Source organism: Acartia tonsa, chromosome 2 (assembly GCF_053477335.1).
Source record: "Acartia tonsa isolate MP-2025a chromosome 2, ASM5347733v1, whole genome shotgun sequence".
NCBI lineage: Eukaryota > Metazoa > Arthropoda > Copepoda > Calanoida > Acartiidae > Acartia > Acartia tonsa.
In genome coordinates, this window is record NC_137261.1 from 16,270,666 (window position 1) to 16,284,597 (window position 13,932).

The following is a 13,932-nucleotide window of genomic DNA, read 5'->3' on the forward strand; positions in this document are numbered from 1 at the left end:
TTGGCTTGTTATTGCTGCGTTACTCAGGAAAAACTTGCCCTCGTTATATGAACAACGGCAGTAAACATGATCTTAACCCCATTCTATATTTCATCTTGTTTAATATACTTGCATTTTCCTTATAATCAGATTAATCATTTAGAAAACAAAATAAAGAGAATATCTAAAATTTTGTGTTGTAAGATCTCGGAAATTGCTGGATGTGTTTCTGAAAAAACCTTATATGCATCTTTGTATAATCTATTTTTAAAAGCTTTTTTAGGGTCGGTCAGTCTGTCTGTCCGTCCGTCACCCGTCCGTAACGGAGAGCTTTTTCCCTTAATTTAGGCATGTTAGAATTGTCCTATCGATTTCAAACTTTGCATGGTGATTCCTGTAGTGGTTAGGTAGAATTAAGAAAGCGTAGCAAATCTATAATCGTTACCAGAAAGTCATTTCGTTTATTTTAAACATGTTGATTTTTTTACTTTTTAACAGCAATTTTTTTATATGACAAAATCATCCGATTAATCTGATTTTTGAATTACTAATTCCTATTACAATAAGGTACAATATTTTGAGCAAAGCATCTCTTTAATTAAGTTCTAAAAATATCAGTATGTCCTTAAACATAATTCTGCAACTAATTTACGTATACTTTTGACAAAACTTATATATTTGTATTTATTTTTGTATATTTAGTTCTGATACTCTACAAAAGTTAATGTTCGTCTGTCACACCGTTTCAGAGCTTTGCTTTTATGGATGTGGACATCCTTGTTATTCAATGTTTTAAAGTCTTCATGTTAAAAAATCATTATTAAACACAGCAAATTTTATCTTTGCAATTAAGACATTTTTCAATAAAATTAGCAAATAAATATTTATTGATCTTAGGAAGAGAAAAGGACAAAGCTATCAACAACTCTGCAAGTATAATTGTAATCAGGTAGACAAATTCGCTAATTCTTGAAATGACGTCATACTAGCCTATCATTGGTCAATTTAAATATATATTGGCCTGTCATAGGTAATTTAGTCTTTGTATTGGCCTATCATTGGTCATTTGTATTGAAGGCCTTAATTTTTTTATATAACTATAAAAAGCTTCGTTGTTCTTAAATTTTTAAAAACTTTTTTTTCTGGGGCATATAATATTTTTGGGGGGATGGGGAATTTGAAATCAATAGCATAAAACCAATCCATTATCAACAAAATCCTCCTTTGCAATAATTGATTCGGAAATCTAAAATACAGAAGCTTATTGTAAACTTTAGATTGTTTTATTGTTTTACAGCTAGAGCATCATCCACTTGTAATTGGATGCTATACTAGGTTAAGTAACATCTAATAGACAACTGTGGTATTCACCATCCAAGTTTATGCATCTCCATCCCTGTCCACATTCCTATACTTCTCTGGCTGAGTCAGACCTCCACTTGTAACCGCCACTATACTCCATCCTGCTGTGTTGAGGGGCTAGTTGATTTTATGCAGGCCTTGTGAGAACATCTCTCCATCAGCTTGCACTTGGTAGACTGTATACCTATATGCTAGGTTGTCGACAGTCTTAGTCCCATATTCCCGTGCACGTGGTTTTCGGTCCTGTACAGAAAACGAGACGTCCAAGCCTTTAATTGATATCATATTAAATATATCCTATAATAATAATCCCATTAATCTGCCTATTCTAACCAGTTTAATTGCTTAATAAATATTGTATTTTTTAGAAATACCTTTGTTATATTATTGATATTTAATTGTATCGAAGCTACTCTATACTCGTATTCCGGTCTGTCTGTACATCCCCTCTTACGTCATTTTGGCGCAGTCTTGTCTACCACTCAATTTTTGAGGGGGGAAGGTATAGATAATTATTAACGTACAGACAAAATTAAACTGTAAAGTAGCTTCGATTGCAAAGTGAAATTAATATTTTCCTGATAACTAAGTTTATTCACGGAAACAGTTTATAGTAACAATTTGTTACAGAATATTTCTAATAATTATTTCGTGGCAAACTGCCAAATAAAGATAAAAAGGAACCCGCCTTTTATTTTCACACTAGTATTTAATTTCACACATTTCCATATTTTCTCCCTAAAACAGGAAGAAAGGGATACTCCCAAGTTCTTAAAAAAGTACGTGGTAGACAAAGCAGTGTTAACGAACACTACACTCCAGCACCATGACCGATAATGCTAAGAAGGGGGATGATAAAACCAAAAATCCGCCGCCTCCGCCGGCTCCGGCCGTCCCTGGTACCTCGCAGCAGCAGTCAGACCCGCTTTCCCCTGAAAAAATCAAAGAACTCATAACGGAAGCGTTAAATGTTAAGTTAAACGAATACTCGTCACATTATAGAGATATAATAAAACAAGAATCCGAGATTATGAAGCTCGAAATAGAAACAAAATGGGCAGGGTTTAAGGACACGGAATCACATCGCAGATTATTAGCCGATACCGACATCTTAGACCTAAAACGTAGAGTATCAAAACTCCCAGCGGACGGAAATCTTGGCCCATTGTTTGCGGAAAAAACGTTAAACGAAAGTCTTAACACGACTCATTTTAACACCATAGGTGATGATTCAATTAATGCCACTTTTTATGACCAGCTATCGGTCCAACAAAGGATAAACGTGACCGAATGGGTCGCCAAGGATAGAATTACAGCCCCAGGTTGTATGGCCTATTCAATTGTAGGCTTTGTAGGACCGGCGGATAATGACAATTGGATGAATGTAAGAGAAACTTCTCTAACAGAATACGAAAAAACCTTATTAGAAAGGTTTCCCTTTATCCCTGATAGGATTAAGTCGTTAGAGCCCCTCAGTAGACCTACACGGTCTGCACCCAATGTAGCAACAAGGCCCTCTACAAGAAACACACCAGGCACAGGCACATCTGCGACGGCAACAACTAGCGCCGCCGACGATGATTTTATTAAAGAATGCTTTATTAAGGGACAAAAATGGGATTCCGATTTTGCGAGGGATGCCCCTAGGTGGGACGGCAGGGCCGACTTTGATAATTTCTTTTCTAATTTGTGGAGGGTTGCAAAGACATACAGAATCTGTGACCCAATCCTTTTTAAGGATATTTTATACCAGCGAATTTATGACTCTAGAGGGGAACGATTAGGAGACTTAATTACGCCTGAAAGAAATCAGGCCTTATCTGCCTTAAGTTATTACCTGATGATTAGGAGGCTGGTCACTCCTTTCTCGGATCCAGAAGTAGCCTCGCAGTACTTCTACAACCTAAAACAGGAGACTAATCAACCCCTTGACACCTATTTTGAAAACAAACTTAGGGTGTTTAAACTCATGAATCCTGGCCTCATACCTAAAAAGAAGTGGAAAGAATTCTATCTTAACGTTAGCAAAAACCTGCTGTATACCAACCTTGCCATGGACATGGCCAATTACGTTGAGAGTATGCAATTTTTGGACGATTACAACGCTTACTTAAATAAACTTATTAACCTCGGACAAAGATACGTTAATTGGGATGGGTCTGGCCATATTAGCAAGGAAAACCTTTCGGCTTGCTATTCCCAAGCCATGGAAATGTTCCTACCTAAAAATTCTGCGGAAACGAAAAAACAACCCATAATCAGCATTATCGAAGATAATACCCCCACAAACACGGCAGTGTATAAGGAAAACTTAACCGAGGAACCTGACGAGGTTCCCTCTTGGGTAGATCATGAGGATGATCCTATTGCTTGGGATCAAATCGAGGGCGTTATAGGAGCCTTTAATGGGAGGAGTAAAAATATTAAATGCTGGCATTGTAATATCCCTGGCCATGTAGTGCAGAATTGCAACAAAAAGAAAGCTGGGGAGCCCCCACATCCTGAGTCCCGCTTTGGTAAAACACGGAGTAAATTCACTCCACCTAGAAAAGCTCCAGGTAATAGTAATAAAATACCTGAGCAGTATGCGCGTAAAACTATCAACCAAATGGATCAGGAAGCCAGCGATGAATCTGAAATAGATAAACATGTACAAGCGATTGTTAAAAATCACGTCCATTATATGTAAAAAATAAGTGGATATATGCGATATTAATTGTCCCTATCCCAGAAAATAAAAATTTGCTGAATGAATTTCATATTTTGATATGAAAGATAAACAAAATATCCCATGTCAAGCTAAACTTGCAAATTCCTTAATATCAAATATCCCTTGCCAGGCAATGCTTTGGCGCGAAAAAATAAAACAAATTGTTATTATTAAGTCTGACTAAGCAACACAAAATAAACTCCTTCCCCTCCTTTCCCTATCCAAATGTAGCTGATACAGGAAATTGGGGGAAATAGGGAGGTAACCTGAGGAGCATTTCACATGCACTTAATATTTCCATTTTTTTAATCTAACAGTCTTTATAAAGAAACCAACAAGTGAATACCTATTTTCTATTTAGTAGTATTTATTTTTAATATCGCACGATCTATCTAAAATGTAAATATCGTATATTTTGAGTGTATATATATAAGAATCTAAAACATTCTAGTTCAATTTTTAACCGCTAGGGGACCTTAAGCGAATTATCTGTATATAAACAATGATTTTTGAGTTAAATCCTCAGTATCAATTTTATCTGAAAGTTGCACACTTTTAGCCTCTGATTTTTGTAGCTGAAGTACTTCAGCAATTATGTATAATAACTTATTCATATGGGTAAATATTATCGCATTTTGTACAGTGACAATAATAGAACTATATTTAATTTATTATGTATCCGAAAGATGTCGCCTAGAATGCTATCGCGGTCCATATAAGTAAATAATAAGAAGGGGGGGGTCTACTGAAAAATCTGTATAAATACGAGCGAATATCCAAATCTAATTCAGTTGTTCAGGAAGATTTTTAATTATCTTTTCCTCTCTGATTTTTTGAGCTGCAATCAAGCAGCAGTTAAAAATTAAAAAAACTTAAATCACTTAAAACGTGATTAATAAAATCTTAAACATTTTGATTAAATTATTTTCCGCTAAGATTACTAGCAGAATAAAATTAACTTAGTTCTATTAGCTTCCGCTAGGATTACCAGCGGAATAAAAGGCCACTATATAAAAGTGAATGTATATTATTAATCAAGGCCAGTTACTATCAAAGCAGTTACTACAAACCACTTCTTATTTTTGAAGCTGACTTCAGCATTAATTATACTTTAGTAAATACATAAACTCGTTCTACCCCATAGGTGGAAAAATTAAGTATAAATACTAACAATATCAGAATAATAAATCAGTCATGGTTGATCCTCTTTATTATATTAGTCATATCTAATATTTTTTGAGCTGTAATTCAGCGCTAACTTTATATTATTTAATATTGTGAATCAAGTACTAACTAGTAAAACTATATTTTGTATAAATACAGATAGAAGTCAAAAAATAAGTCAGTCTGTTTTTAATGTCTTGTTAGTTACAAGCTGAACACTTATTTTTAAGCTACTTTGTAGCCTTTCAATTTTTCGAAAACTTTTTAGTTCAATTTTACTCCGATAGGTTTTTATCATATATCCAAGTATATAAATAAGGACCCGTATTAAAGTTTAGTAGTTTCTTTAGAACTATCAACATTCTCATGCTTATTAAGAAATTTCTGGAGCTGAAAAGCGCTTAATAAAAACTTAATGAAACCCAGAAAGTTATATAAAATCATTTTAACAATTAACCATATTGTTAAAACATTTCATTATTTAAAAAGATTCGACAGACAACTATACCTGGAACACAGGAAATCTCTGTGTGAGGATTACCATCGTCTAACCACTGAGGTGGGGATCTTGGAAAATATGCATCTTAGGCTTCGACTAAAAATATAATTTATTTTATAATGCCTATCTGTGCAAAACTAAAAGTTTTTAATCCCGTGGGGGGGGAATTCCTGCAACACGCTTTAGTGGATACAGGAAACAACTTTAGGTCCCTTATTTCTAAAGAAATCTTAGATGATAATAAAATCACATTCACCCCTGCCAATCTTAGCGCTCTGGCTGTAGATTTAAAACCAGTAAATATCATAGGACACGTAAGTTTAAAATTCAGCTTTAATGGGTCAGATAAAATATTCGAAGAAACATTTTACATCCCTGAAACGACGTCTAAAATTATAAATCTAGGATATGAATTTCTCAAAGTTAATCAAATTAATTTGTTACTAGATAAGTTTTCATTCGAGCTCCCCACTGGCGAGCAAATTCCAATAGAAAATTCAACAATTAACATAGTTGAAGAGAGTAAAAACATACCCTTGATTCCTACAAATAATGTTCATACAGAACAAAACTCCCTTATCCCAGGAATAAATTGGAGTAACCAGGGGGGGACTGGGACATTAAAACAAAATAAAACATGCGTAAAATTAGCAAAGAAAACAACATTCTTGCCGGGGGGGAATACAACGGCGATAACAATACCTATCCACCAAAAAAATAGGAAGCTGTATATATCCCCAAATAATTCTAAAATGACAAGCCATAACGGCTTGATGCTTATGGAGGGTATTTATAATGTAAATGAGAAGGGAGAATGTTGGGTAAATTTTGTTAATTTAGCAGGAAAAAATATTACCTTATTGAATAACGTTAAAGTTGGATACTGCTTTGAATTCGAATCGGATTCCCCAAATTCCTGCAATAAAAATATTAATCAAATAAATGAATTGTCAGGAACTACACTTCTTAAAAGAATTAAATTCATTAAAGATAAATTAGACTTAGAAAATAGTGATCTTATCAAAAATAACCCAGGGATGAAGGAAAAGGTAGTAAAATTATGCCTTGATCATTTCGATATATTTTCGGTTGACGATGCCGATATCGGTAACTGCGATCTCTTACAGTATAAAATAGACTTGATCCCCGGGGCTAAACCTACTAAGGCTAGAAACATTCAATTAAACCCATTATACGAAGCCAAATTAAAAGAACAAATTGAAAACTGGCTAAGGGGGGGCGTCATTGAGGAGGGCTACAGCGAGTGGTCCTCCCCAATCTTTGCGGTAAAGAAAAAACCAACGGCTGGGGGGGAAGGTAAACTTAGGTTCGTGATCGATTTTCGTGCGCTTAATAGTGTAACACGAAAAATTAACTGGCCCCTTCCCTTGATTTCTAGTAATTTAGAAAAATTAGGCACTGGCAATGTATTTACCACCCTCGACTTGACTAGCGCCTTCCATGCGCTAGCCATTTCGGAGGAAAGTAAACACTTGACAGCGTTCACAGCCCTTAACCGGCAGTACCTTTTCAAGAAACTGCCGTTCGGACTGTGTAACGCGCCAAGTGTTTTCTGCCATTTGATGGACAGAGTCCTAACCCTTATCCCTGGCTTGTACGAATTTATAATTTCTTACCTTGATGATCTTATTATATTCTCAAAGAATGTTGATGAACATCTGAAGCATCTCAGAAAACTCTTCGGAGTCCTAAAAACAGCAAAACTTAAGTTAAATCTAGCCAAATGTAAATTTTTCACATCTGAATGTACATATTTAGGTCATATAGTCAGTTCCCAAGGACTTAAAATGAACCCCGCATATTTAGAACAGATTAAAAATTGGAGCAGGCCCAGGACAGGCAAGGAACTCCAGCGTTTCCTGGGCTTCTCCAATTATTATAGGGCCTATTTCCCATCCTATGCAAAAAACTCTTGTACCCTAGATGAACACAGAAACGATAAAGTTATCGAATGGACCGATTCCCTATCAAAAGATTGGGAAAATTTTATAAATATGTTCTCAAATTCTATAAGTAAAGGCTATCCCCAGTGGGATAACCCAAACCCCTTTATAGTGGATGTAGATTTTTCTACAAGTTATTTCGCTGGAATTCTCAGCCAAAAACAGGGGGGGGAAGAAAGAATTATTGGAATATGTTCCAAAAAATGTAACGGGGCAGAGAAAAATTATCCAAGTTATAAAGGCGAATTAGCATGCCTAGTATTTGTTCTTAAAACCTTTCTTCATTATCTAAGATTTAGAAACTTTATTGTACGTACAGATTCGATTTCCTTAGTTCATTACAAAAAATGGCAAAATGGAACAATAAATGGTGTAACTCTGAGATGGATTTTCTTCATCCAAAGTTTTGACTTTACAGTAATTCATAGGAAGGGTAGGGACCATTGCAATGCCGACAATCTATCTAGAGGGCAATTTTTATGCAAAGAACATAAGGAAACAGATTGTGAAAAATGTACTAGCTCATTTACCTTGGATCCTTATGAACAGGATTGTCCCTACCAAGACCAGATTTTTGAGTTACATGCGGCTTCGGAAGTCGGTGTGCACAATGCTTGGCAATCTGAAACACAAAAAGATCAAGTATTATCTGACATTCGTAGGTGGATATTCGAAAAAAAGAAGTTGTCGAGTTTTGAAAGAGCTGAACTAACCGGCCGGAAAGAGGTCCTTTTTAAATTAATAGAACACTTATACGTTATGGAAGGACTTCTAATATTTAGACAACCTCTTAGCAATGGAACATTCATTGAAAGACCCGTCGTACCCATTGGATTATATAATAAAGTTTTTGAATTAGCACATAATAATATTATAGGTCACAAGGGGGTTAACGAAACAATACGCAAGATAAATGAAAGATTCTTCCTTATAGGAATTAATAAGTTTGTTGAATCACGCATTAAAAATTGTATCACCTGCCTAAGAAAAATAGGACAGGTACCTAAACATAAACAACCTATCACCCATTCAGCCATTAGTCACGAGATTTTTGGCCAGGTATCAGTAGACCTTATCGGTCCTTTAACCCCTAACTACTTCCAAGGGCAACATGTCCGCTACATATTTATCCTAGTTGACCTATTCTCTAGGTACATAATCGCCCACCCCATCAAGGACGCCACCGTGGAAAGCACGGTGAAAGTTATCCTTGAACAGGTGGTACCCACCTACGGCTTATTTCGGTCATTGAGGAGTGACAGGGGAACAAATTTTACTGGGGAAGTTTTCAAAAAAGTTATGGATGAATTAGGTATCGAAACTAAACTTATTCCCCCAAGAAACCCTAATAGTAACCCATGTGAAAGGCATAATCAAAGCATTTATGCAGGTCTAAGATCTGATGACCGATTCGAAAGTAAAGACTGGGCAAGAAAATTAGCTTTGACCACTTTTGTAATTAACTCTAGTACGTCTAGAAGAACGGGGTATACGCCATATTACCTTATGTTCGGCAGACAACCAACTCTCAATCTCGATTTCTTTTCTCCAATCCTGCAGAAAAGGCAAGACATTGATTGCAGGTCTTACTTAAACTACCTAAAAAATTTGGAAGAAATTATTGCACAGGTTTCCAAAAAATCTAAAGTCTATTTAGAGTTTCAAAATAAATCTAGAAAGGCTTCATCTCCCCTTTTTGTTAACGACGTATGCTTTGCCTTTTTTAACCTAGTCAAGATAGGGGTCAGTAAAAAATTGCAATCTTTCTATGGGGGTCCTTTTATTGTAACAAAAAAATTCTCAGAGGCCCTTTTTGAACTCAGTCCCTTTGGATCAAATCCAATAAAAACTAACCAAGTTGTTAGTAGAGATAAAATACGAAAAATAGATTCTAAAGTAGAATTATTGGGGGAAACACTTTCCTTTAACGTCTTTCCAATTGAGGAAATTGTCCCGTCTGAGGAAATAACATTGACCATAGATAATACCGGACAAACCGAAATAAACGATAATAAAGGTATGGAAAACGACGATTTTACCTACCTAGATAACGATAGTGACGATTTTATAGAAGAAAACCCTGAAATTAGTCAGGACTTACCCCAGGGGGAGGTGGATTGTGATGGGGGAGGGGATATAATGGAAAAAAACTCACCATTTGAGCCACAGCCCAAAGAACAAGAACCCCCTGGCGCAGATCGGTCATCCGGTCCCAACATCCACATCGAAAATAGTTTCTTGGAAGAAACTGTCCCGTCCGAGGCTTCTTTCTTTGCACAACGACCCAAACAATCCAGCCCTGAAAAGGTTATTAATGTTAACAAACAAAGCATAGTACCCAAATATATATTAGAAGAAGAAAGAAAAACTAGGTCACAAGGGGGGGATAACCGCATACATGTCCAAATCGGACTGCATAACCCAATTAAAAGGAAGAAATAAAATGTATATAAAATGTATAATTATATAAAACCAAGGTGGCAAATGTATATAGCTTAATCTACGTATGTATAATAACGAAAATAAACAAAAAATATATATGTTAAAACTAACTAATTAACATATTTCAGAGAAAAACAAGAAGCATAAAAATAAAATGCAGCATCATTTGGCAAAGGCACCAGGAGCTCGAGGTAAATTTATTTTGGGATTCTTGGGGCTTTTTATTATTTTGGCAAAATCAAATGCGTCCGAAATAATACAAATAGATGCGACTCAATGTGTAGCAAACGAAAACCCGCGTTTGAAAATCTCTGAATGCGCTGCGTTTCTTAATATTACCAATATTGAACAAAAACAATTTCACCTACTTCAAAAGGTTGAAAGAAAAATTATACCTGGAATTCGTTGCCATCTCCGAACCAGTACTCATTACTGGTATTGTGGCAGATATAGTCACATCCACCTCGCTGCTCCAGCACTCGTGGAGATACCGAGCCTCGTAACTTATGAAGACTGTTACACCATGTCCAAAACTAAAATATTTAACTTTGAAGGAAAATCAGTCTCAGTGTATGAACACCAGATGTCATACACGCGTTTCCTGGTAAACGGGACGCTTACTTACCCTAACGACCTCCTTAACGGCATCGACCCCGCCTGCGAGGGACACGGCGTAACCATTAACGGCATTTTTATCCCTGGGACATTTGAGGAAAAACAAATAGGGGTCCAGGCTGAGCCTGTTGAATTATTACAAACAAAAGCGGGCTGTTACCTGGGCAGTCACTGGGTGGGAAACAATTGTCTAGATCACAATCTTAGAATAGGCTACGATAGAATTATCTCGGATGATAAATCTGATAACGCACAAAAATTCACTTCTCCTTGGCGAACGGTAGACATCTTTAATATTTCATTGTTTACATTTGAAGGAGAACAGGGTGACCAAAAATATCTAGTGATCGATCCCCAAATTACGCTAGCGTTGGAACTTAAAGATAAAAAACATTTTGAAAATCTAATTCCCGAATTATCTTATTACAAAACTAATATTGATAACTTAATGGTATGGTTCACAAACTCTGTAAAACCATATTTCCCACTTTTAAACGCTAAGGAAAAAGATGACATGTTACCACTAGAGATTTTCTATTCCTACCAACAATATAGTAAATTAATTGTCCCCGAAACTCGCTGTTTACAGAACCACTTTCTGTCTAAAAGTAGTATTCAGACCCATCGTAAAAAACTAGTTAGGGCGCTCGGTGAACTGGATCTGGTAATACAGTGCGATAACCTTAAAATCAATGTTTCTTTGGGAGAAAATTTACCCTGTTTTGTGGATCATTTCTCGGTTTCAATCAATAATAAGACTATGGGGGTATCACCATTTTCACGCAGATTGGTTAACACCACCCATTTAACTCCGACTAAATGTTCCGAAAATCCAATTTTCTTACATTTGTACCAAGGAAAATTCCTTGGGAATCAAGGGCAGGGTATGCAAATATTAAATGTAAACCAATATCTTATGGATAAACCGATTAGCCTATTTCTTTATCATTCTTGGCAAAGCCTAGAAAAAACTAATTTCTCAGAAAGTACCGAGGAATTATACCTCAGCCAACTTGCCGCAGACTCCAATAATTTTGAAGTAAAAATAACTGACTCCTGGTTTATTCAAACGTATCATAAGGTGGTTGATTTTCTATCTAGTACTTGGTATCATATAGTGCTTGTAGTAGCAGCCATCCTTACAGGAATAGGGTCGTTATTATGCGTCGCTTTTATCATCTATATTTTAGCCTGCACCAAAATTCACGCGTACAAAGCAGGAGGTACGAGTGAAACACACGAATTACGGGATTTTACAAATAATGGGGAAAACTAATCTCCAAAAAACGGACGACCTGTAAACAGACATATATACCTATAAGATTGTCGTCCATAAAGGTCGTCTTTGTAAAAATATTTCCTTATTCGGTATAAGGAATTAATGACCCTTAATTTTAAGTTTATTATTTTTATTTTAGGATATCCCAGGCGGAATTTTTCAAGGGGTTTCCACCACTCCCATGGGGCCGGTCACTCTTCATACCGTCGAGGATATGAAGAGGCACCCTTCTACAATGAAGAGGACTATTATTATGACAGCAATCATGGCTATCCCCAGGGCGGCCCTGAGGAAGCCTACTATGAACCTGATGAAAACAGGTATCAGCCTCGAGTAAAGCCGCCACGCAACCCTGAAAACCTCAGTGAACTTCAATGTGTCTCAAAATCGATCCACGTCTACCGCACCGCGGGAAAAGATGTTCCAAAGGAACTCCTTGAATTGCAAGAAAAATTGCGGCAGGCTAAAAATTTAGAGGCCAACGAATACTCCGATAAAGCCAGGCCTAGGGCCAGGCCTCTAATGGAACAAAATAGGGGAGGGGAACCGCAAAAAAATCGGGTGGAATCGCCACCAAAACGTAGTGCCTCACCTGAACTAGAGGTAGTCGCCGTAAAATCAGCCCCAAAAGTGGTAGAAAAACGTCTGCCAACACCAACAGGCAGCGGCGGCCCAGCAGCCAAGAAGGCTAAGGTGGAAACTCAACCGCCTCCATTACCCCCTAAAAAGAAAGAGACATTAGCAGAAAGCAAAATTGAGCCTAAAGCTTTTTGGGTGACTGCTGAGGAATGGAAAAAAGTCCTATCCTCCACCGTAAAAGAAGCAATGGAGGAAGCTCTTCTCCCCTTCCAGAGAAGCCTGGAATCTAAAATTGCTAGCAATGCTTCATTCGTTGAGAAAGCATATATACAACATGGCAAGCGCCTTATTGAAATTTCCGCAGAATTACTGCGGAACCGCAAAACTTTGCGCGAAAAAATTCGCACTGTCTCTGAGGACTCGACCGTTGAGTTAAAATCACAAATGACCACTGTTATTGAGGCCACTAGTCGATTGTTGGACCAAAACTCTGACAGGGTAATTAAATATATTAATACTCGTTGTAATATTATGAATGTACCTGGGCAGAATGTGGCGACCATAGAGGCATCCCTTCCCGATGAGGACGTATCCCGGCCAGATGACGATGGAGTTGAGCTGGTTTCCCACTATGGCGGTTCTGAGTGCTCTGATGAGTACAGGCCCACCGATAGAGAAGGCAATCCCGAGGTCTTGGATCCTGCAGAGGAAAACAGTGACACAGAGCTCGATGCTCAAATCAGTGAGCTCTTCCCATCTGGAATTGATCTGCCTGTTAATCCGCAGGCTGGCGCTGTCTCCGAAGATCCAGTGGCCACGGCTCCCTGCGAGGGCGTGTTGGCCCTCCAGAATGCTGTTGCTCCAGAGCTTCCAGCAGCTCCAGAAGATCCTACTTCCTCAGAATCCAATCCTGTTGATATCGTAAAGAGGGCTATGGCCGCAATCGAAGAACCTGCGAGTACAACAGCAACCCGCAGAAGCAGACGTGCAGGTCAACTGTGAGGGAATATTTCATATTCCCTCAGAAGGAGGCGAGTGTGGTATTCACCATCCAAGTTTATGCATCTCCATCCCTGTCCACATTCCTATACTTCTCTGGCTGAGTCAGACCTCCACTTGTAACCGCCACTATACTCCATCCTGCTGTGTTGAGGGGCTAGTTGATTTTATGCAGGCCTTGTGAGAACATCTCTCCATCAGCTTGCACTTGGTAGACTGTATACCTATATGCTAGGTTGTCGACAGTCTTAGTCCCATATTCCCGTGCACGTGGTTTTCGGTCCTGTACAGAAAACGAGACGTCCAAGCCTTTAATTGATATCATATTAAATATATCCTA